The 21,345-nt window shown below is 43.0% G+C and overlaps 1 protein-coding gene across 7 annotated transcripts in view; it reads left to right on the top strand.

The window, feature by feature from the left end:
- The window catches only part of MCTP1 (multiple C2 and transmembrane domain containing 1), a 980,166-nt gene that overhangs the window by 277,998 nt on the left and 680,823 nt on the right, over window positions 1-21,345 (top strand). The window lies entirely within an intron of this gene.

Raw genomic sequence — 21,345 nt, 5'->3', positions numbered from 1 at the left:
TTACCAATGGCAGATGAGGGAGAATTAGACACGCTGTTGTCTCTAAATACACACAGGGTGGGTTTCTCTGCATTTTCCTTCTCTCCTGTGGAAGAGATTACGTTCCCTTTAACCATTACTGTATGTACCACTACTGTACCTAACACCAACCTTTAGATTCAGCATAACACTATTGATCACTAATATTTAACTTTATCTCACAATGATCTTCCAAACATACTCATACTGTCAGAAACATCTATTAAAAAATATATATTTTGCACATTTGTTTTTAAATACGGACACCACAGTGAAATATTCTCATACACATGCGAGCAATATAGTCTACTCAGTATCACTACTGCAGGGCTAGAAAGAACATATTTCAAGAGATGTAGATACAGAGCCCTCAGAGGAATGATTCAGATAATAAATAATCGGATTCAGGATATATGTATACACAAAGTATTCGCTGGGCAAATTCATGCTGTAATAATAATACCCCTTTTTATTGTTGTTATTTTTATTTTTTTGTCATTATTTTTTTTCTTGGGATGAAGAGTCTGATGTATCCTCATTACCTGTGGGTACATGTGATTGCTCTGACAAGAGCTTTGTTCAGCTTGGTCTCTGATTTTTATGGCTGTGGCTACCCAGTCATTGTTTGTGTTGTTATATGTGTCACATCCCAAAAAGTGTGTTTTCTTGCTAATTGAGGGTCTGGTGGGTATTTTAGATTATTTTGCATTACAAATTAAACAGCTGAAGAGAAGTACCTCAAGGACTGTGTCTAGTGCTTCTTGCCGTTTCTTACATTATTTAACAAAACCACAAGCGGCTTTGCTTTCAGTGAATTAGCTCATGCCATATGTCGTGAGGCGTCCACTGCAATTTCATTCCCTTGAATAAAGTTCTGCTTTGGTTTTATGGATGTAATTTTCCTCAGACATTCAATTATTTTCCCTTTTAAAGGGCATCATAATTTTCTTTTTCATTTTTGTTTTAGATTTTATAATCAGTTTTAGTTCTAATAAAACATGTTGAGTGATGCTGCTAGTTTACCTGGAAAGCTTTATAAGTATTAAACTTAAAGAGGACCTAAACATATCCACAGGAGAGACGGAGAACGCAGAAAAACTCACCCAGTTTGTATGTATTTAGAGATAAGGGGCTGTCTAATTCTTCCTTATCTGTAGGTAATACTTCACTGTAATTTGAGCTGTCACCTCTGTCTGATCTTTGCCACTGTGCACTCCAGACAGGCTATATGTAACTGCAAGAGGATAACCCTGTATGTGCTTCCATGAAAATAGAAAGTAATGGCTCTGCACCATCTCTGAGGAGTTCTGTAAGCAGTAACAAAGAAATGTTTTTCTGTAAAGCTAATGATGCTGTTGCTTATATTCTTATCTTCAGTTTAAGTGTTGAATTTCTAAAACTGAATTCTAAGCAGCAGCCATGTCACTGGGATGGTTCATTCAGCGGCAAAACAAACAGCAATAGCCTTTTGAACAATTTAGACCTGTACTTTTATCAGCAGTGTTTCCTCAGCCAAATGCAAGTGTTTTGACTTCTGTTTGCTTGCATTTAATGCTGTTTGTCTAACTCATTTGCATAGATAACACTGACATATTAAGGGCCGGTTTAACACTTGCTTAAAAACGATCCCGGAAGGAATGGTTTTTAAACTCCGCTTAAACACAGGAAGTAGATCCTATGTTAAAAATAGGATCTGCTTCCACTTGTTAAAAATCCATGTAACACGTAGTGCTTCTGTTCTGAAATACATGCATCTTTGCAGCCAGTGGTGAGCCGCCTCTTCTTGAACTTTTGGTTGTATCCAGGGTACAGGCAGACGCGATCGTCGCAGGAGCGGACGTGCGGACGCGAAGTGAACAGGGTGCTGGCGTGGAACGGATAGGTTTAAATGTTGTATACAGATGCAGAATGGACGGAATACATTTGCCTCGCAGATGCACTTACCGTTTCAGTTCTGCATCCGCTCAAGTGTGAACCGGCCCTTACTCTTGCAATAGAAAAAATATAAATAAAAAGGGACCTCAGACACATTCTTAGTAGGACCAGTACTATATGTAGCCTTGTTTAGCCATTTACTAGTTCACTAATGCACAGCAATTTTACTTTATATGCAAATGTTTATGCATATACAGTAAATGATGAGGATGAACCAATCCGAAACAGTCTGTATGCATGTTGGATTAGTGTGGCTCTGTACAAATAAGAAGCTGACACATCATTGCATTCCATTGGTTATGGAGGTGTGTTTAGCTGTCAGGGACAGCAAAGGATGATTTGTGTATTCAGCAGTGATGCATCGTGGGAGACATTGAATGCTCACTCCAACCTGAATTATCACAAATAACTTCTACAGTAAAAATAAGATACTGAAAGCAAAACTTCTAGCTTTCCATTGCTAACAAGCCTGTGCGTGACTAACTGACCTCAGGGTACAGCTGTTTCCCCTCTATAGTGATTTCATTTCTGTCTGGAAGGACAGAATTGTATCTCTCTCTTCTGCCAGCAGCGAACAATGAGAATTTGCTGCAGAAAATAGATTTTCATCATTAACTACTTCCCGACCGCCGTATAGACAAATGGCGGCCGGGAAGCTGACGCCGCAAGGACCGCCGTATAGACAAAATGCGGCGGTCCTTGTATGGGCGTGGGCGGAGCGATCGCGTCATCCGTGACGCGATCCTCCGCCGGGAGTCGGAAGCCTGGCATTTTGCCTCTGCTCGCCGGCCACTTAGCAGAGCCGGCGAGCGGAGGAATCCGTAACAATGGCCAATCAGAATGTATAAGGCACTTTGTTAAGTAAACAAAGTGCCTTATACGTGCTTCCTCCTCGCCTCGTGGTCTCATTGTTGCAGAGACCACTAGCGAGGAGGAAGCACTTTGTGAGTATACAGCACACACGTTTTTTTTTGCCTACAGCCCCCCTGATCTCCCACCCCAGGCCTCATACCCCCCCTGATCACCCCAGCAGACCCCTGCCAGCACCCTTGCACCCCTTTAAAAACCCCAACCCCCCCACCTATCACTAACTTTAAACGCTATCCCCTGCGTTAGGTCCCTAACTGCCTCCTAGTCACCCCTGATCCCCCCCCCCCTACCTTTAGATCACCCCCAGACTCCATCCCAGACTACCCCCCTGTATACTGTATACATCTGTATACAGCTACCTTACCCTCTGATCCCCCTCTGATCCCCCTCTGATCACCTGTCTATCACCTGTCCATCACCCCTTGGCACCCCCACCCATCAGAGCAGACCCTAACTGCCCCGCGGGGGTAACCGATCACCTGCCCAGGCCCTCGATTGCCCTCATACCCCCCTTCTGATTACATCCCCTGCTCTTTGTTTACATCTGTCCTCCCCAGCAATCACTAACTGATCTGCGATCAGTAACCCCCTGTGTCTGCCTCTCATCAGATCAGGACTCAGTTTGCCCCGTGCAGGCTCCTGATCAACCCCCCACTCCCTCAAATCGCCCTCAGACCCCCCCCCTAATCACCGTCCAAGTGCATTGTTTTTGACTGTGCTGCGCTTGTATTCGATTGTGCTGCGCTTGTATTTGATTGGGCTGCGATTGTATTTGATTGTCCCGTGATCTGCTTCGATTGTCCCGTGATTGTTTGATTGCCTGAGACCCCACTTCCCACCACACCCAACCCCACCCTCCCCCCCCCCCCCCACCACACCCAACCCCACCCTCCCCCCACCACCTCCAACCACCACCTTCCGAGTGCATCAGATTTGCTTGTGCTGTGATTGGAGTCGATTGTGCTGTAATTGTATTTGATTGTCCCGTGATCGGCTTCGATTGCCCCGTGATTGTTTGATTGCCTGAGACCCCACTTCCCGCCACACCCAATCCCACCCTCCCCCCATCACCTTCCGAGTGCATCAGATTTGATTGGGCTGTGATTGGAGTCGATTGTGCTGTAATTGTATTTGATTGTCCCGTGATCGGCTTCGATTGCCCCGTGATTGTTTGATTGCCTGAGACCCCACTTCCCGCCACACCCAATCCCACCCTCCCCCCATCACCTTCCGAGTGCATCAGATCTGCTTGTGCTGTGATTGGAGTCGATTGTGCTGTAATTGGATTTGATTGTCCCGTGATTGTTTGATTGCCTCTGAGACCCCACTTCCCACCAACCCCAATACCTCTCAAATACTCCCTTTTTGCTAGGTAGGTGCTCTTTTTTTTCTGGGTAGTCTCGGAGGAAAACCCCATAAATTTAGCAATCCAAAATGGCAAGAAGGGGGCTTTCCGATGACGAGGTATACAGGTATATGGACCAGTCGGATGAGTTCTTTTGGGAAGAATCATCCGTCGAATCTTCCGGGTCCAATTTTGAACCTGTAGAAAGCAGTGGTTCCCTGACCGATACTGATGACGAGGCTATGGTCCCGGCTACAGCCAGGCGTACCAGACCCCAAGTCGTTAGACCGCAGGTGGCGCAGGATCCGCCTCAAGGGCAGCAGGGTGGTGCTAGCGCTGTTGATAGTTTTCTTGGTGAGGCAGGCACCAGCAGCGCAGCATCTCCTGGACTTAGTGCCAGTGCTTCCGTAGACCCTGACGAAGTGGTGAGCGTCAGCATGGAAGTGGAAACTGGTACGGTGGCAAGTGCAGTAGTACCCCCGTCGCAGCCACCAAGAAGAAGACGGGCCCGTAGTACCCATAGACTCCCAGAGGTGCTGGCACAACCAGATTGGCAATCCCCTGATTCCGCCGCACCCGTAGTGCCCCCTTTCACCGCCCAGTCTGGAGTCCAGGTGGCGACAGCTCATCTAGGAACGGCCCTAGACTTTTTGCAGCTGTTCATCACCCAGGTTCTCCTGGACTTAATTGTGGTTGAGACCAATCGTAAAGCCACACAATTCATCACCGAGCACCCGGAGAGCATGTATGCCCAGCCTTTCGGGTGGAAACCAGTCCAAGTTTCCGACATTCAAATCTTTTTGGCCCTTATCCTTCACTTGGGACTAATGAAACAAAATGTATTGCGGTCGTATTGGTCTACGAACCCAGTACATCATGTTCCCTTGTACCCTGCTGCCATGTCCAGGACACGATTTGAGTCCATCCTGCGCTTCCTGCACTTCAACGACGACGAAACCTGTCTTGAAAGGGGAGACCCTGCTTATGACCGGCTCCACAAAATTCGGCCCCTCATAGACCACCTGTCCTCAACATTTGCAGATGCTTATATCCCTGAACAGAACATCTGCGTAGACGAGTCCCTCTTACGCTTTACCGGGCGCCTTGGCATCAAACAGTACATCCCAAGCAAGCGCGCCCGGTATGGGGTGAAACTGTATAAGCTCTGTGAAAGGGCCACAGGCTATACATGTCGTTTTAGGGTCTATGAGGGAAAAGACTCAAAATTGGAGCCGGTCGGATGCCCTGACTACCTGGGGAGCAGTGGAAAGGTTGTGTGGGACTTGGTGTCACCCTTGTTCCGGAAGGGGTACCATCTTTTTGTGGACAATTATTACACAAGTGTGGCCCTCTTTCAGCACTTAAAGTTAGAAGGAATCCGATGCTGTGGCACTGCGCGGCCTAGTCGCCAGGGCTTCCCCCAACGGCTCGTTACCACCAGACTTCAACGGGGGCAGAGGGCCGCCTTGCGTACTGAAGACCTGCTCGCGGTGAAATGGAAGGACAAGAGGGACGTTTACTTTCTGTCCACCATTCACACAGACACGACTGTCCAAATTCAACGGGCAACTAAGGTCATTGAAAAGCCCCTTGTCGTCCACGAATATAATGTCAACATGGGAGGGGTGGACTTCAATGACCAGAGGTTAGCGCCCTATTTAGTTACCCGGAAAACAAGACGCTGGTATAAGAAAGTGTCTTTTTATCTGATTCAATTGGCAGTTTACAACAGCTTTGTTCTCTACAGTAAGGCTGGGAGAACTGGATCTTTCCTCCAATTTCAGGAACAGATCATTCTGGACATCCTGTATCCAGGAGGTGCCAGGCCCCCCCCCCCAGATGCAACTAGCCGACTGCATGGTAGGCATTACGCCTATCAGATTCCGTGTGCCCCAGGTCAACGCATCCGAAGAAAACGTTGTCGTGTCTGCAGCAGGACTGGAAGAAGGAATGACACCAGTTTTTATTGTCCCCGCTGTCCTGACCAGCCTGGCCTATGCGTAGGGCCGTGTTTTGAGAGGTACCACGAGCAGGTACACTATTAGAACCTAGGGAACTCCAGACACAGGAGTAGGCACACACTCAGTGGTCTTTTGCACATTGTCGCAGGGAGAGGAGAGGTAAGCTTGAAGACCAAACGGGTAAGCATAAAAGTGGGAAGAAGGATCGGTTTCCATGCTTGATATTGCTGATCTGTCCTGGATTGGCGATATAAGACGGCATGTTTGAATTTCCCTTGAGTGTGGACACCCCCGGTTTATATGTGATTTGGGCCGATGATGATGCTTTAATGCCACACAGAGTCATCTCTATTGGCAGGCATATTGCTGTATCCTACAGGCATAATGCTGTATACTAAAGTTCTGAGGCCCAGTCACATAAGTTGGTGGCTCACCCTGAGTGCAGGGTGGCACGGGGTGTCTCTCTCCTGAGGTTATCACTGCCATTGATGTGGAGGAAGATCTGCCATTGATGGGGAGCAAGGTATGTTTGCCGTTCATTTTTCCTTTCAGCCCAGAGTGCATTACTTGTATACCCAATATAAGGAGTATAGCAGAAACTCCTAATACTGGCCATACATGTAATGATTGCAGAGACCCTAAAATGCCAGGACAGACTCCACAAATGACCCCATTTTGGAAAGAGGACACCCTAAAGTATTATGTGAGGTGCACAGTGAGTTCATAAAAGATTTAAATTTTTGTCACAAGTTAGCAGAATTTTTTTTTTTATTTTTTTTTAACAAAGTGTCATTTTCCGTTAACTTGTGACAAAAAATAAAATTTTCAATGACCTCACCATTACCCTCATGGAATACCTTGTTGTGTATTCTTTCCAAAATGGGGTCATTTGTGGGGTTTGTTAACTGTCCTGGCAAGTGGGCGGGGTGCTAAATTGTGAGCACCCCTGTAAAGCCTAAAGGTACTCATTGGACTCTGGGCCCCTTAGAGCAGTTAGGGTGCAAAAAAGTGCCACACATGTGGTATCGCCGTACTCGGGAGAAGTAGTACAATGTGTTTTGGGGTGAATTTTTACACATACCCATGCTGGGTGGGAGAAATATCTCTGTAAATGGACAATTGTGTGTAAAAAAATCAAAAGATTGTCATTTACAGAGGTATTTCTCCCACCCAGCATGGGTATGTGTAAAAATACACCCCAAAACGCATTGTACTACTTCTCCCGAGTACGGCGATACCACATGTGTGGCACTTTTTTGCACCCTAACTGCGCTAAAGGGCCCAAAGTCCAATGAGCACCTTTAGGATTTCACAGGTCATTTTGCGGAATTTGATTTCCAGACTCCTCCTCACGGCTTAGGGCCCCTAAAATGCCAGGGCAGTATAGGAACCCCACAAATGACCCCATTTTAGAAAGAAGACACCCCAAGGTATTCCGTTAGGAGTATGGTGAGTTCATAGAAGATTTTATTTTTTGTCGAAAGTTAGCGGAAAATAGATTTTTAATGTTTTTTTCACAAAGTGTCATTTTCCACTAACTTGTGACAAAAAATAAAATCTTCTATGAACTCACCATACTCCTAACGGAATACCTTGGGGTGTCTTCTTTCTAAAATGGGGTCATTTGTGGGGTTCCTATACTGCCCTGGCATTTTAGGGGCCCTAAACCGTGAGGAGTAGTCTGGAAATCAAATTCCGCAAAATGACCTGTGAAAGCCTAAAGGTGCTCATTGGACTTTGGGCCCTTTAGCGCAGTTAGGGTGCAAAAAAGTGCCACACATGTGGTATCGCCGTACTCGGGAGAAGTAGTACAATGTGTTTTGGGGTGAATTTTTACACATACCCATGCTGGGTGGGAGAAATATCTCTGTAAATGGACAATTGTGTGTAAAAAAATCAAAAGATTGTCATTTACAGAGGTATTTCTCCCACCCAGCATGGGTATGTGTAAAAATACACCCCAAAACACATTGTACTACTTCTCCCGAGTACGGCGATACCACATGTGTGGCACTTTTTTGCACCCTAACTGCGCTAAAGGGCCCAAAGTCCAATGAGCACCTTTAGGATTTCACAGGTCATTTTGCGGAATTTGATTTCCAGACTCCTCCTCACGGCTTAGGGCCCCTAAAATGCCAGGGCAGTATAGGAACCCCACAAATGACCCCATTTTAGAAAGAAGACACCCCAAGGTATTCCGTTAGGAGTATGGTGAGTTCATAGAAGATTTTATTTTTTGTCGAAAGTTAGCGGAAAATAGATTTTTAATGTTTTTTTCACAAAGTGTCATTTTCCACTAACTTGTGACAAAAAATAAAATCTTCTATGAACTCACCATACTCCTAACGGAATACCTTGGGGTGTCTTCTTTCTAAAATGGGGTCATTTGTGGGGTTCCTATACTGCCCTGGCATTTTAGGGGCCCTAAACCGTGAGGAGTAGTCTGGAAATCAAATTCCGCAAAATGACCTGTGAAATCCTAAAGGTACTCATTGGACTTTGGGCCCCTTAGCGTACTTGGGGTGCAAAAAAGTGCCACACATGTGGTACCGCCGTACTCGGGAGAAGTAGTATAATGTGTTTTGGGGTGTATTTTTACACATACCCATGCTGGGTGGGAGAAATAACTCTGTAAATGGACAATTGTGTGTAAAAAAAATCAAAACATTGTCATTTACAGAGATATTTCTCCCACCCAGCATGGGTATGTGTAAAAATACACCCCAAAACACATTATACTACTTCTCCTGAGTACGGCAATACCACATGTGTGGCACTTTTTTGCAGCCTAACTGCGCTAAGGGGCCCAAAGTCCAATGAGCACCTTTAGGCTTTACAGGGGTGCTTACAATTTAGCACCCCCCAAAATGTCAGGACAGTAAACACACCCCACAAATGACCCCATTTTGGAAAGTAGACCCTTCAAGGTATTCAGAGAGGGGCATGGTGAGTCCGTGGCAGATTTCATTTTTTTTTGTCGCAAGTTAGAAGAAATGGAAACTTTTTTTTTTTTTTTTTTTTCTCACAAAGTGTCATTTTCCGCTTACTTGTGACAAAAAATAATATCTTCTATGAACTCACTATGCCTCTCAGTGAATACTTTGGGATGTCTTCTTTCCAAAATGGGGTCATTTGGGGGGTATTTATACTATCCTGGAATTCTAGCCCCTCATGAAACATGACAGGGGGTCAGAAAAGTCAGAGATGCTTGAAAATGGGAAAATTCACTTTTGGCACCATAGTTTGTAAACGCTATAACTTTTACCCAAACCAATAAATATACACTGAATGGGTTTTTTTTTATCAAAAACATGTTTGTCCACATTTTTCGCGCTGCATGTATACAGAAATTTTACTTTATTTGAAAAATGTCAGCACAGAAAGTTAAAAAAATCATTTTTTTGCCAAAATTCATGTCTTTTTTGATGAATATAATAAAAAGTAAAAATCGCAGGAGCAATCAAATAGCATCAAAAGAAAGCTTTATTAGTGACAAGAAAAGGAGCCAAAATTCATTTAGGTGGTAGGTTGTATGAGCGAGCAATAAACCGTGAAAGCTGCAGTGGTCTGAATGGAAAAAAAGTGGCCGGTCCTTAAGGGGTAGAAAGCCCTAGGTCCTCAAGTGGTTAAAGACAATCATGATTACCTTGCATTAAAATCTAGCATCTGTACAGCTATTTGATGACCTCGTTAACTGATCTACGATGATGGATCGCCAAATGATCAACAAGCGCGCTGTCCTTGCCATACAATCTCCTGCCACTTATCTCCGCTCCTCTCTGCACACAGCAGAACAGGCATCTGCAGCATGTCTGTACAGCAATTGTATCTAATGCTGTCTTCCAGAACAATTACCATCCTTATTCTGAGCAACTGTAATGGTTCATTGTATGGTCCACACAAGAAAATGTGCTCACAGTGAAGTGAAGGAGACTGAAGAATTTGGTTAGTTTTGGTGCATGTTGTTATTACAAGTGAGATGAGTTTCCATGTACACTCTTGTACATTATGCCTGGTACACAGAAGCAAATGTTCACCGTTGATTTGACACATGAGTTGATTAAATGATCAGATATTTAAGAATCAAGGCCCATTTGCAATTAACTTTTTCTCTTGCGTTTTCTCCTAGGAGATCATTTTTCATATTCTCTTTAAAATAACTTTTCTTCATTTTGCCGTAAAAAGTACCAAAAAGTAGATGGAAAAGTACTATTAAAATTATTTTGAGTATTTTCATGCTCACTGGTGTTTTCAAATGCCTTTTATTGATAAGGTGTGACCATTTCACCTAGGAGAAAACTTAGGAGAAAAAGTTAATTGCTTATAGGCCCAGGAGTGAAATCTTCGGACTATGTGAATAACTTATTCACCATTTAAATGATCAGTTGTTTACTAATCGAACATGGCGATAAATATCGACTGATCTTGTCACATTGTCTGTAGGGGCAGATGGTTGATATTATGTGAGGGGCAGGATACCCATTGGAACTTGCTGGGGAGATATGATTGCATGGGGATGCCATTGGACATAAGTGTAAATTACTAATCAGTCAGTCAATAGCATCATTAAGGGCAATGCCATGACTATGTTAATGCTATTTGTGTCAAAAACATAACAACTTTTTTATGCATTTCTGGTTATTTTAATTACTACTGCTAGTAGTCTTGCAGAAACTGGGTTCTTATTCATATGTCAAGGATGTATGTTTGACTTACATACACTGTTCTGAAGAACTGCACTGTTCTGAAGAAGGGGACCCTATGTGGCCCCCGAAACAATTGTTAACTTTGGTGTTGACACATGACTGTAGAATAAAACTTTGCTCATTGAGAAGCTGGAGTGCTAACCAATCTTTTCTACTATTGGACTGTGCTGGGATGTCGCTTAAGGTGACCACTAATGATCCAATCTTTTTCATCCAATCTTACCATTTCTATGTAATATAAGGTAACTGCCTGAAGTATCCATTCAGTATATTCACTCAACTTACCTTTCTACTACATAGATTTGGTAAGATTGGATGAAAAAGATTGGATCATTAGTGGCCACCATTAGAATGGTTATGCATCCGATTTGATATGAAAAGGTTTGCCTCTCCCTACCTCTTACTTTTGTGACTTACATACATATTAATTTGGATGATTTGTGATGAACCCAATAGTTACAATATCGGCAAAGTGCTGTCACCAAATGTTACTGTTAGTTTTGCAGCAGTACTTTCTTTGGGGCTTTTATCGTTCTTCCTTGTTCATCGGGTGTCCCTAAACAACACCCGCCTCCTTCCTAACTCATAATCCTAACCTACTCCCTATTATAGACCCTTTCCCTTAACCCAACATAAATCCCTTCTTAACACCTAACCTGACACTTAAAGGAACACTATCGATTAACATGTTTTGTTTTCAGTTTAGATAGCAATTGTTTGGATTTGTTGATTGGAGGGAAGGGACGCAGGCGGGGAGCGGCGATATGGAGGAGGCGGGGGAGTGGCAGAGAGTGACAGTGGCCATGTAAACGGCCTCCTATCGACACGCTGCGTGTCGCTAGCATGGCGGTTTGAGGTATGGGGCTAGCAGTGCGCAGAGGAGGTCTGGGTGAACAATATAGTAACAGAGGCTGGGCATTATATGCAGACCCAGCCTCTGTGTGCAATTAGGATTTTTAGAACCCACCTTGGGTTCTCTTTAAATACTGGTGTATATATTTCAATGCTTATCTCTTTGTTTAATGTTATCAATTTCCTTTCACACTTCAGTAATGCCAAAATATGGCGTACTAAATCATGAATGGAGGGGGGATTTCCTCACACTATATCTGTTAACCCTGTGTGTGAGAGAAAACTCTCACTGCAGCTGCCTGTCTCTAAGAGCTTTCTGCAGAAAGCAGAGGAAATATATCTTATGTGCAACATAAACATTTGTAATAGTGTGTGAAACTTAACACCAGCTCTGATTCAGTATTATACTGTTCTTAGCATGTCAGACTACAGAGATTCACCTCTGTAAGTGAAACCTTCCAACGCACCTAAAATCTACACACAATGAATTAAAGCTTTTGCCTCTGATATTTAACATGAAAAGTAGAAAAAAATTACACAGCTACTTAGACATTATTTGTACACTGTCATTTTAGAACACTTGATTTGATAATGCTCCTTTAAAGTAGAACTATAGTGAGAGGTAGATAGAGGTTGCCATATTGATTTACTTTTAAGCTATACCAGTTGCCTGGCTATCCTGCTGATCCTCTGCCTCTAATACTTTTTTGCCCTAGACCCTGAACAAGCATGCAGCAGATCAGGTGTTTCTGGCATTTGTGTCGGATCTGACAAGATTAGCTGCATGCTTGTTTCTGGTGTGATTCTGCAGGCAGATAGCTCAGCAGGGCTGCCAGGTAACTGGTATTGCTTAAAAGGAAATCACTATGGCAGCCTCCATATACCTCTCACTACAGTTCTCCTTTAATCACCTTTCCTGGGATCTGTGGCAGCACCCAGATCAAACTGAAATGGCAGCTCTCAAATCAAATTCTTCATCAATGCCAGGACGTAATTCAAACCAGGATGTGTCACATTTTCTTTCTAGGATTGAACAGTTTGCCCATGTGATCAGGATGGATGAAGATTTTGCTCCTTTTTAAGCTTGGAATGTTTTAAGAAACGAGTTCCGTATTTGCATGTTGCATTTACAGTAAAACTTAATTCTTTGAAAATAGCTGCTACAAATATATACTCTGTGTGTGTGTGTGTGTGTGTGTGTGTGTGTGTGTGTGTGTGTGTGTGTGTGTGTGTGTGTGTACTGTGTGTGTGTGTGTACTGTGTGTGTGTGTGTGTGTGTGTGTGTGTGTGTGTGTATATTAGTTCTCCACAAGATTTTTAATAACATTAAATTACAAGTATTCTTTCATTTTCTTGTTGTGGAGGTGCAGACTGTCTTGAAAAATTCCTTTTAGGGCCCGTTTCCACTATAGCGTTGCGGAATCGCCGGCGAATCACCGCAGGAAAATCGCATGCGGGTGCGATTCCGCATGCGTTTTTTGCCGCAAATTCGCATGCGATTTCGCATAGGTAAGGGTGATGCGATTTTAACCATGTCACTGCCTGTGTGAATTAACATGGGTACCTATACGAAATCGCATGCGAAATCACGGCAAAAAACGCATGGGGAAAACGCATGCGATTTCCCTATTAAATACATTGCGTGCGATTCGCCTGCATTCCACACGCAGGCGAATTCTGAGGGCCCTACCCTGCAGATTTTTTCTGCACAGAAAAACGTGCAGGAAAACGCACAAGTGGAAACAGTCCCATCCACTTGTACTGGCTGTGCGAATCCGCATGCGGGCAACGCATGCGGATTCGCGATAGTGGAAACGGGCCCTTACAGTGGCTGCACAGAGCAGGGGCTTGTTACTCAACTGCCACACCTGAACAAATCCGTTGCCTGGCTGATAATGTAGATACTGCCATATCATGTTCTCTGTTAGGAACCCTGTGAAATGCATACATGCATAAAGACCGCCTTGAAATTTGGGCACTGGAAATAGCCGCACACATTTACCAACATTCTACAATTTTGCAGTGCTAGGTCTGATAGTGATATATTGGTAAATGTTACAGATATTTTACTACAGCTAACCCTACTCTCAAACAGAGCCCTCTCTCTACCAATGCCTAACCCTAATCACCCCTCTGCCGATGCTCAAATCTAAGGGCCCGTTCTCACTGGGGCGATTAGCGGACAATCCCACTAATAGCCAGCAAGAGCTAGCGATTTTTAAGCGCTAGCACAATACTAATTATATGGCAGTGATATCACTGCTGCGAATGTAGGTGATTGCAGGCAATTCGTGATTAGCGGCAATTGTAAATGTGCTACATGCAGCTTTATCGTGATTCTAGAGCGATCGCGATTAGAATGCTAAAAAGCACAAATCATGATCGCTCAAACATCGCAAGAGTGTACAGAGATTTTACCACTTTGATATCTGTAAAATCACCTGCACTAAGCACTAGCGTTTGGTGACTACAAGTGAGAAAGGGCCCTTAACATTCTCACGCCCCCCCCCCCCCCCCCCCCATTGCCTATCCCTAGCTGACATACCCCCAGCAACACATTACCTTAAAAGACAACCCCCCACCACCACCACCAACGTAATTTTGCCCAAATGGGGAGATTTGGTCACCAAGGGCACCAAATAAAATAGCGGGCTCTGGGGCCACCTGCTATGCAAACTGCTGCAGTTTGCCCGGCTCCCGCTATTTTATCTGGTGCCAGGGGCGTCCATATTTCCCCCTGTACCTGAAGGTATTATAGGCACCTGTGGCAGCACCCAAACTTCAGCGCAACCTCCAGCACCCAAATTTCCTGCTTCCCTGTGAAATATCTGTATTATAAAGGCATGTTTTACATGTTTGTATTTTAGTAAGCTGAAACAAGGTTTGCAATTACCATAACACCTGCAATATATGGAGCTTTTGTCTTTTGCATCTGCAATGGTAGAGTTATTCTATAACACTACATTAGTAATCTGTACAGGAGTGAATACTGGCTCTCTTGTCGATAAACAACAGTTAGTGCTAGATGGACATTGGCTCTCTAGAGTCCTGTAAGTGCAGTCTGTAAATGGAAGAAATACAGCAACTCATCTGTTTACTTTCATTCCCATAAATGCTTCTGGCAACTAAAAACAAATGATACTGTGCTTAGGTCACACGTGAGATGGAAACTTTCTGAGTGGCTGCACCTGGTAATTATTTTGGGGAAAATAGGCTTTTCTTGTTTTTCATTATACAGTATATGTGAAAGTACACTTGTCAATTTCGCATTTGAATGTTTTCCGGCAGTATAATAAAGAATCTTACCAGCTCAGAATAATTGTGATGTGAATAGAAATACCTTCTTTATCCATAAGATGCATTTTGTGAATCCCGATTGCCTTAGAGTGATCGGAATTGATATCATTTCAGCTGGGCTACTCTTGTACATTTCAATGGAGGATGGAGTTGCTGAGGTTAGCCAGCATTGCTCTCAGCAACATAATTTAGTTTGATGGTGGATATTCAGTTGGCAACACTGTACACTGTTTTCTAAAGACTATCAGTTGCTGTGGGAGCAAGGAGATAAGAATAAGAAGTTGATGTCTCTCAGCAGGTTGGCACTAGAGGTTATCATAGTCTTCAGGACTCTCCCATCATCCATTTCCACAGACAATGGTTTAGTGAGGGCCCGTTCACACTGCACGCGTTTCCAGCCGCGTTTTGGAAACGCGTGCAGGTGGCCAAAACGCACGACATCAGACATTGCATAGAGTGCAATGTCTGATGTTCACACTGCATGCGTTCCGGACCTGTGCGGTCCGGGAACGCATGCTGCACGCAGATTTTGCAAAAACGCGTGGCTGTCCCATTCACTTTTCAGTGATGGGATCAGCCACGCAACGCACACAAACGCGGATGGCCATGCGTTCGTACGCGTTGCGGTCCGCACGCGTTCCGCACGCATAGCCATCCGCATTTCTGATCTGAACGGGCCCTGAGACTTGCTGCATTGTAGTAAGAAGGATAAATGTATAATGCAGATGTAAAGGGCTTCCCAGCTCAATCCTCAAGTACCACCAATAGTGCATGTTTTGCAGAAAACCACACACATTGACATGTGAGGTAATTAGTGTCTAAGCAGAGCTGACTTCTGTTTTTTTCCACACAACATGCTCTGCTGATGGTACTTGAGGACTGAGCTGGGAAGCCCTGGGTAGAAGATTTCAACCAGTCAGCTTTAGCGATAGCCTGCACAAGCTATCAGGTTATGGGGTTACTTGCAAAATGGAACCACTATAACCGTGATGATTCAAAATTAGACCATGGTCCTGACATCACACTGTGGGAGGGCTTTCACCACAATATCAGCCATACAGAGCCCCCTGATGATCTGTTTGTGAAAAGGAAAAGATTTATCATAGTAAAGGAGGTATCAGCTACTGAATGGGATGAAGATCAATTCTTGGTTACAGCTTATTTTTAAATATATATAAAAACTGTAGTATATCTAAAAAAGGTCATTTTTAGAAGGACAGTTAGTTTATCTCATCAGTTTATTTTCACTTCCCTTAAAGCTCTAAAAATACACTGTAGTTCCAAATAACAGATAGTAAAAACATTATAATGGTGACTGTGTAGCATGCTGAGCTGTTATCACATGCATTATAATAAGCAATTTTAATATTAAAGAGGAACTGTAAATAAGGATTGAACTGCATCCCAATCAGTAGCCTTTCCCATGAAAAATTTTACTCAATTAGATCATCAGGGGACTGTGTGTGGCTGATATTGTGGTGAAACCCCTCCCACAGTATGATGTCAGCACCTAGATACTGACATCACACTGTCGGAGCCTCGTTGTATTGTGGGAAATAACATCTGTTCCCAACTGTCAAAAAAGCAGCATCTCCTTCCACATCACCTGCCAGCAGTATAGATGTCACCATGTGATACATTTCTGAATGTAAATTAGGGAAAGATTTTACAATCGGCAATCCCTGACTAAATCATTCATAAACAATTATTGTAAAAATTAAGCACTTTTGTATTACATTATTTTCACTGCAGTTCCTCTTTAAAGAACTTGTGTCATCTAAAACTAATTTATTGCCTACATTTAGATTGTAAACCGTATTGGGCAGAGCCCATTTCCCTTCCTATGTATTTGTTTGAACATGTATGTCTGCACGTTTGTCATTATTAATATCCCACACTTCTTGTGCAGAGGTAGGTATTATGTTGGGACCTTATTTATTTAACTTTTTCAAATAGCTTTAGTAAAAAGGAGAAGATCAGTAACACTATCAAGCTTATTGTTGAATACTTATTATTATCAATAATTTAAATTGTAAGCTGATGGCACAAATTTAATGTTTGTACATTTGTCACTAAAGCACACATGCTAAAGCAAGCCTTAAATACATTTTCCTTCACTTAAAGAGAAACCGTGACCAAGAATTGAACTTCATCCCAATCAGTAGCAGATACCCCCTTTTACATGAGAAATGTACTCCTTTTCACAAACGGATCATCAGGGGGCTCTGTATGGCTGATATTGTGGTGAAACCCCTCCCACAGGAAACTCTGTGGACCATGGTCCTGGCAGTTTCCTGCCTGTGGACCTCATTGCATTGTGGGAAATAACAGCTGTTTACAGTTGGGTCCAACTGCCAAAAAAGCAAGCATCATCTCCTTCCACTGACATCACCTGCCAGCAGTAAAAATGTCACTATGTGATAAATGTCATGATCTAAATTAGGGAGACGAAAACCATTTTACAATGGGCAAACACTGACTAAATCATTTATACATAATTATTGTAAAGATGAAGCACTTTTTTATTACATTATTTTCACTGAATTCCTCTTTATTCCCATCTGTATCATGTTCTGCATAGCTAAGAAAGTTTGTTCAGCTTATGCATATTGCCATCTATCCTAGCTGGCCAGAGCTCCAGGATGTATTGTTTCTGTGCCAGTGTGATTGCTGGATGACCCTTGTTCCAAGGCAGCTGTTCAGGACTGCCTCGAATGAGAAACCAGTGTGTGTGTGTACAGGTGCCCCCGACTTTGCATAAAGATACAGGATGGTAGATCATTAGTGACATCCTGCACGAGAGGGAAGCCCTACATTGCCTAAACCCCCCCCCCCCCCCCTTCCCTTCATAGATCCAGATTCATCACGAGCTGCAGTCGTGGGATGTATCTACTGTATACACTGCCCTGCACCACAGCATCGCCTGAAGGATCAAGCTTGATTGATTGAGCGTGTGCACTTATCTATACTGACACTGTTTACACAAGAGGGAGGGGGCTGTGCAAACTCAAGGCTCATACACACCTACCAACTATCTGTCCAACTATCTGCCAAACTTGTCTGTTAAGCCCCATACAACTTTTGTTGTGAAACAAGTTGAAAGAACTAAAAAAAGTATTTTGCTATTGTTCAAACAGCTGATAAGACTAATAAAAATCCTACTGTTGGATTAACTTCTTATCAGTCTTATCAGCTTTTTGAACAATAGCAAAATACTTTTTTTTAGTTGTTTCAACTTGTTTCGCAACAAAAGCTGTTTGACAATTGTGCTGCATAAAAGACCGTTGTTGAGCGTGTGTATGGGGCTTTACAGACAAGTTTGGCAGATAGTTGGACAGATAGTTGGTAGGTATGTATGAACCTGGAGGAAGTTACGGGACCTGGTACTGGAGCTGCGGGCAGCGGAGCACGGCGGCGTGGGAGCGATCCGTGCGCATGGGGCTGGAGGAAGCCCCAGGTATGTATAAAACTTTTTCTTATCCTCATCTCTGGTACACTTTAAAGCACTAATCAATACAGTAAGCATAAATATTTTTACTTACAGCAAACCGGAAGTGAAAAACACATTTCCTGGAATTCCATTGTCTTATTTTGTATTTGCTTGGGTTCTGGATCTTTAGGATGACAAGTTTCATTAAACATAGCTTGTTTCTGCTTTGGTGAAAACAGACATATGTATGTTCTTAATTTTGTCGGACACTCTAGCTATTTACAGGATGACTAAGTTCCTCTGTGATGTTGGATTCTCTTCTCTGTTCCATGAATTGGTACTTTCATCTGACTTTGATGTTGTTTTTTACAGTTAGAATAACCACAAATGGTTTATGTTTTTCTGAGTTGTTAAAGAGACACTGAAGCGAAAAAAAAATTATGATATTATGATTTGTATGTGTAGTACAGCTAAGGAATAAAACATTAAGATCAGATACATCAGTCTAAAGCAGCCCATACACTCAGCCTATTTTCTGGCCGACCGATCGATCCCGATCGATCGATCGATCAATCAATTGCAAATCGGTTGGCCAATCGACCGATCGACGGCCGATTTCGATCGATTTCGATGGATTTCCATCGAACTTGCAGGGTGGAAAATTTAGGTCGATCTGATGAGATTGCTTATCAGTTTGCATTGGCCTTAATGGAAATCTGATGGCAAAAAAATGCCATCAGATCGAATTTCAATAGATTTCAAACTGAAATCTATTGGAATTCTATCCTGGTAAAAAATGTTCTAAAAACGCATCAGATAGATCATCAGATGCATTTCTTATCTATCTGCTGCCAATCTGACGAGTGTATGGGCACCTTAATTGTTTCCAGTACAGGAAGAGTTGAGAAACTCCAGTTGTTATCTCTATGCAAACAAGCCATTATCTTCTCCGACTAAGTTAGTCGTGGAGAGGGCTGTTATCTGACTTTTATTATCTCAACTGTTCCTGGACTATTTACTTTTCCTCTGCCAGAGGAGATGTCATTACTTCACAGACTGCTCTGAAAGACTCATTTTGAATGCTAAGTGTTGTGCGATCTGCACATATTAGAGAATGATGCAATGTTAGAAAAAAACACTATATACCTAAAAAATAATAGTATGAGAATATTTTCTTTGCTGCTAATCTTCTAGAAATTATTCATAGTACACAACCAATTCATTACATCATATTTTTTTTTCGCTTCAGTGTCTCTTTAATTCTTATTTTATTTATATTTTGCCTTTGTGCCATCTCAGCCATCTGGTGTAGAGTTCTAATAACACTCAGCATAGGTTGGAAGGAGTATTGGAAATGATAGGAGGAGGTACTACTGTCTGTGTGGGTATCTTTCCTGTAGACCTCAGTGTGCAAGTATACTTCATATTTCATGTGTAGAGCACGGTCCACGAAGTATAGTTGTTGCATCTTGTTCATGTCTTCAATGTGAAGTTTGTGTTTGATCCACTGAGTGATGTTACAACTTTCCTTTCCCGCACAGATAAGTATGACAAAGGTACAAAAATTTGGGGCACAGATACTTTCAAGCAGAGCTGTACATTTTGCTATGTGGTAGTTATAGATGGCCAATTGTATACCTGTGACTAAATCTACAACTGCAACATGTGGAATGAAAGCAAAATTTAGATCTTTCCTAGAACTTATAGTATCTGATTGGAAAAGTTCCCTGTTGGGCCTTGGACACATGTATGAGTTATACCACCGCCAGTGGTCGGGACTCAAATACTCGGGCGTCATTATAGGGTCAATACTGTTCAGACATGTTGCTAGCCTCTAGGTTAACTATATGTTCTGTTGTTATACGGTGGGCAGGAAAGTTGACAGAGCAGCAGGGGAGCGACGTCACATGGCAATCAATTCATCAGGCTGTTCGTTGGCCAAGAGATTGGGGAGCATCACGTGTATGCATACACTTGCTAGATTTTTAGCAGAGGTGGTTGTTCTTGGCCGCCTCAACTGAGTTTTATCTAGCATGTATATGAGACCTTGTGTTTGGTTAGCAGAAGTTGCTTGTACTACCTGTATAACTCAAAAAAGGTGTCCAGTTATCTTATTCATTCTTTGGCTGCTTCATGAACTAGATAAATGAGAACCTTTACAGACATACTTGACACAGGCTGCTCGTATTTAATCTCTGAATTGACCACAGGCTTCTTATTTAGTGATCATTGGAATTGTCTAGGCTATCATAGGGTCATATTCCCTAAACACCTGTAAAATAAAGTGCAAAGCAATTTCACCTGGATTTATACAACTGGCATAGTGTTCATTGTTTAAATTATGCAACTTGCATTACCTACCGTAAGTAGCGTAAGCTATGCTACTTGTGCAACACATGCTACATCATATATGTAACTAGTACATTTGTTTTGTGCATAGTAACTTTACTGACATTACTGTATATTCCTCATATACTTTTACATGAAAGGGCAAACATTGAGAAGGTGCTTGGATGTCATAAATTGAATAGTATGATATCATTAAAATGGGCCTTGAGCAGGTATGTGCAAAGTCCAGCCCGGGGGGCAAATGCAGCCCACCAAGCTTTTTCTGGTGGCCCCCAAAGCTCTCTACAGTTGTTAATTCCATGTGGCCCACATGCAGGGGCCACCCTATGTTGTCGTTCTGCCTCCCCCTTTGTTCGCCTGTAGGTTATCAACCACCACTGTAGCAGTAGCAGCCACTGATTAGCAGCTGCCACTGTGCCAGCAGCGGTAGCATCCACTGATTAGCAGCTGCCACAGTGTCAGCAGCAGTAATATCCACTGATTAGCAGCTGCCACTGTGCCAGCAGCAGTAACATCCTCTCATTAGCAGCTGCCACTGTGCCAGCAGCAAAATGCCTGCATACTGACAGGGACATGCTAACT

Source organism: Hyperolius riggenbachi, chromosome 1 (genome assembly GCF_040937935.1).
Source record: "Hyperolius riggenbachi isolate aHypRig1 chromosome 1, aHypRig1.pri, whole genome shotgun sequence".
Taxonomy (NCBI): Eukaryota; Metazoa; Chordata; class Amphibia; order Anura; family Hyperoliidae; genus Hyperolius; species Hyperolius riggenbachi.
Note: the sequence above shows the minus strand (reverse complement) of the source record. Positions and strands in the feature narration are given on the sequence as shown.